The sequence below is a fragment of the Clarias gariepinus genome, chromosome 4 (assembly GCF_024256425.1).
Source record: "Clarias gariepinus isolate MV-2021 ecotype Netherlands chromosome 4, CGAR_prim_01v2, whole genome shotgun sequence".
Taxonomy (NCBI): domain Eukaryota; kingdom Metazoa; phylum Chordata; class Actinopteri; order Siluriformes; family Clariidae; genus Clarias; species Clarias gariepinus.
The window spans coordinates 5,366,550-5,371,601 of NC_071103.1; positions in this window are offsets into that span (position 1 = coordinate 5,366,550).

Genomic DNA, 5,052 nt, shown 5'->3' on the forward strand with positions numbered 1-5,052 from the left:
CAGGTGAAGCACGCATATGCCCAGATCAGCTTTCACCACTGATCCTAACCACTTTCCATAGCTGACTATCGAGTAGCTGCATCACTATCTGCTTTGAAAATTGTGCCATCTCGGCAAGACCCTACAGCGGTTAGTGAGGACTCTCATCGGATCTCTCTTCCCTCTATCGAAGACATCTGCACCACATGCTGCATTCGCAAAGCCACCAGCATTGTGGTTAATCAGACACACCCTTCTCATTTACTCTTTACCCTTTTGCTATCTGGCAAAATGTACAGAATCCTTCAAGCACATGCATAAATATGCAGTCACATTATGTTAAGTATTATTAAACTTCATTATGAGCTAATATGTGATTTCTTGTCAAATATTTATCACACTTTTTACACAGTGGCATTATGTATATAGAGCAAATCCAAGACGGCGCTGGTGAGGTTGCCTGCCGTCACGGCTGCTCCGACCTATTTTTCTTTGTTTTTGTATTTTAAGGTAATTTCCAGTAACTTTAAACCGGCAAATTCATCACCATTGAGTGCATTAAGTATGATGGAGATACTCTTATTTCTATTGGTTTACAATGTACTAACAAGTCGCCGTTTTTAACTCCGGATCCAAGCTGGCCGAGAGAGATCCTGAGGGGGAACAAAGGACGCAACCCGAAACGGCGTCCTCAAGGGAAACGAGCTGGTGTCAGGAACAGGCTGAGAGCCCATGCACACCGCACACCTCTGCCTAACATCCTGCTCACCAACGTCCAGCCACTGGAGAACGAGTTCGATGACCTTAGGGCCAGGGTAAAGTTCCAGAGAGACATTTGGGACTGCAATCTTCTCTGCTTCACCAATCTTCATTCTGCTTACATGGCTGAACCCAGCAGTGCCGGACCACGCCATTCAGCCAGCCGAGTTCTTCTCGGTTCACCACATGGACAGGACATGAGACTCAGGGCACTACTATAAGGCACAATCTCACCCTCCATTTGGGAAATCTGACCATGCCGCAATCTTCCTCATGCCAAAATACAAACAAAGGCTCAAACAGAAAGTTCCGGTTCAGAGGGAGGTCACGCGCTGCATGGACCAACCGGTGGCAGCCTTACAGGATGCACTCGATGACTGGGACATGTTATGGCGTAGCTCCGATGACATCAGCGTGTTTACGGATGCGGTTGTGGGATTAATTAGGAAACTAGCATATAATACTGCGCAGAAAATGACCACCAGAACCAGAAGCCGTAAGTGGATAAAACCATCCGTGATGCTCTGAGATCTTGCACCGCTGCCTACAACACGGGACTTGCGTCGGGTGACATGGACGTCATATAATGTCCAGAAGGCAGTGAAAGAGGCGAAGCAGCACTACGGAAGGAAACACTTCGAGGCTGCAGCTAAAGACGCAAGCAATGCTAATGCTAGCGGCGCTAACTGCTGTAAACAGGAATACACTGCCAGCACCGGAAACATGTTCATCATCTATGAGCATGATGTGAGTAGAGTCTTTAAGAAAGTGAACACCAGGAAAGCGGCATGACCAGACGGCATCTCAGAACGTATCCTCAGAGTCTGCGCAGACCAGATAGCATCAGTGTTTACAGAGATATTTAACCACTCTTTATCTCAGTCGGTGATCCCCACATGCTTCAAAGAGTTTATCATTGTCCATTCTTTTCCAAAGAAACCCCATCCTGCTTCCCTCAATCGCCTGGTAGCCCTTACCTCAGTAGTGATGAAATGCTTTGAACGGCTGGTCAAAGACTTCATCATCTCTTCTCTACCAGACACACTTGACCCACTACAGTTTGCATATCGCCCAAATCATTTCACAGAAGATGCAATCTCTCATCTCCTCCACACATCACTCACTTACCTGGACACTCGGAAAGGGAATTTTGTTAAAATGCTCTTCATCGCCTACAGCTCAGCATTTAATACCATAATTCCCTTTACACTCACCACCAAGCTGGAGCACGGGACTAAGCTCATCTCTGTGTCAGTGGATCTCCAACTGGCAGACCACAGGCAGTAAAGATGGGCGGACATGTCTCAGCCTCCCTCACTCTCAGCACTGGAGCCCCTAAGGGTTGTGTTGTGAGCCCCCTGCTGTACTCATTGTACACCTATGAGTGCACAGCCACTTCGAAGTCGACCACCATCATTAGAGAGATCAGGCCCACCACGACACTGTCGTCAGCATCATTTGCTGACGACAGTGTCATGGTGGGCCTGATCTCTGACAACGATGAGACAACCTACCTGGAGGAGTTTGGAAATCTGGAGAACTGGTGCCAGAGAAACAATCTCCTCCTGACCGTCAGCAGGACAAAGGAGTTGATAGTGGACTTTAGTACAAAGCAGGAGAGGAACTACCAGACTTCCCTCATCAGCAGGAGCCCAGTGGAGAGAAGGGACAGATTTCGATACCTCAGTGTCCACATCACGCAGGACCTGTCATCAACACCATGGTGAAAAAGGCCCGGCAGCGTCTACCACCTTAGGCGCTTGAGAGACTTTAGACTGCCCTCTAAGGTGCTCACAAACTTTTAATCCTGAACCATAGAGAGCATCCTGACGGGAAACATCTCAACCTGTTTTTAAGGTCACAGGCGGTCGTATAAGCATTTCACTGCATACCGTACTGTGTATGACTGTGTATGTGACATAGGGCAAATTATTTATGTGTACTCATATATAATTTGTGATATCTTTGTTTTGTGTTCAACATACAGTGTAATCAACCTGTACAACCCTTGCTATGGATTAGGGCATGATTGAATATTTAAGACATGGGATATTTGGTATAAAAATGAAAACTCAAATGAAAAGACAAATGGCTGTGGGATGGATCCGCACTTTGAGAAATGCAAGGTCTGAACAGGTTGACCACCTCTCTTTTCAGCTCTCAACCCGGAGCCTGAATTTTTGACTTTCAACCTGCGCCACCAAACGATTAAAGACTCCGTTCTCCTCGACACGCAAAGAAACTTAGGGCTCGGAATCTGACGCCACTTGAACCGTGCAACGAAGAGGCCTGCAGAAAAAGTCCCAGAGTGCCAGTCAGTAACAAAGCAACCAACACACCGCCGAGGGCTTTCCCGAAAGACCTCATACCCAGTGCACCAACCAATCAGCAACGCCGTGCTTCCCTTCTCTGAAGGCGAACCAACGAGATCAACCCATATGTAACACAAGTAAAACAAACAAAGCTTTATATCTTGCTGAAAAGTGGTGCGTGATTCCTAAACAAACTGTAAGATTAAATCCAAGGCTCTGCTAAATCTCAGGTCTAGTAAACCGTACTAAAAGAACTCCATTAACTTTCATCCTCTGAACTGTTTAGTATAGTATAGATAGTGTTAATTTATGTTGTATGTAGCACCTTGGTCTACATGGAGAAATGTTTTTTTCCACTGTGTACTGTTCTGTATATGGTTGAAATGACAATGAAAGCCAGCCTTTCAGAAAGAAATAGTTTTGAAAGCACCTGTACCAACAGATGACACTGCAGTACAATGATTTTGGATAGAAAATATACAAATATGTAAGAGTTGATCTGTATAATACAGAGGCGGCCCAAAGCACAAGTAAACTAAGCGGCTGCTTAGGGCCCCTGTGGCCACCAGGGGACCCCCCAAGAGTGAAAGCGTATTTTCTTTTGGTAATTAAATGGTAATTATACAAAATCACAATATTAAATGAAAATAACAACAATGCAATATTTAAAAAAAATACACTCACCTAAAGGATTATTAGGAACACCTGTTCAATTTCTTATTAATGCAATTATCTAATAATGGTTTATTATCTCACATGGCAGTTGCTTCAATGCATTTAGGGGTGTGGTCCTGGTCAAGACAATCTCCTGAACTCTAAACTGAATGTCAGAATGGGAAAGAAAGGTGATTTAAGCAATTTTGAGTGTGGCATGAGTTGTTGGTGCCAGATGAGCCCATCTGAGTATTTCACAATCTGGTCAGTTACTGAGATTTTTTATGCACAACCATTTCTAGGGTTTACAAAGAATGTGAAAAGGGAAAAACATCCAGTATGCAGCAGTCCCTTGGGTGAAAATGCCTTGTTGATGCTAGAGGTCAGAGGAGAATGGGCCAACTGATTCAAATTCAAATTCAAATTTTATTTGTCACATACACAAACATACACAGTACGAAATGTAGTGAAATGCATTATACGACTGCCATTGACCCTAAAAGAGAGTTAAATTTTACAGATAAGAAATAAATATGAATAAAAGAAATACGATAGAAATTAAATTAAAAAATTAAATTAAACTAGGAAAAAAATAGAACTAGAAATAAAAATAGAAATATGATGTACAAAATAGAAATATACTGTGCAAATTGAAATATACTGTACGGTGTGTGCAAATATGCATAGAGCAAAGTGTCTTAGTGCAGAGGTTATTAAAGTGTCTTTGTGCACTGGTCCAGGATGTGAACGTAAAACTGTAAAATGTAGTGTAGTTGTGAAGGTAGGTGTGCAAGGTTATTAAAGTGTCTTTGTGCAATGGTCCAGGATGTAACGTACGACATGTAGTGTATATATGAAGGAAGGTGAGCGTGTAATTGTCCATAGTGTTCATGGATGTAAGAAGATTGATAGTTTTGACCAATTATGAAAATATTGTGTAGTTCTGCATAGTGGTGTGGTTGTGGTTGAGAGACCTTATCGCCTGCGGGAAGAAGCTCCTCCTCAGTCTCTCTGTGTTGGCCTTCAAGGAGCGGAATCTCTTCCCAGACCGCAACAGAGTAAACAGTCCGTTATTGGGGTGGCTGAGGTCCTTCACGATCTTCCTGGCCTTGGTCAAGCACCGCTTGCTGTAGATTGAGTGCAGGTCAGGGAGCTCGATGCGGATGATGCGCTCAGCTGATCGCACCACCCTCTGTAGAGCTCGTCTGTCCTGCATGGTGCTGTTCCCGAACCAGGTCGTGATATTTCCCGTCAGGATGCTCTCGATGGTGCAGGAGTAGAAGTTCCTGAGCACCTTGGAGGGCAGTCTAAAGTCTCTCAAGCGTCTGAGGTGGTAGAGACGCTGTCG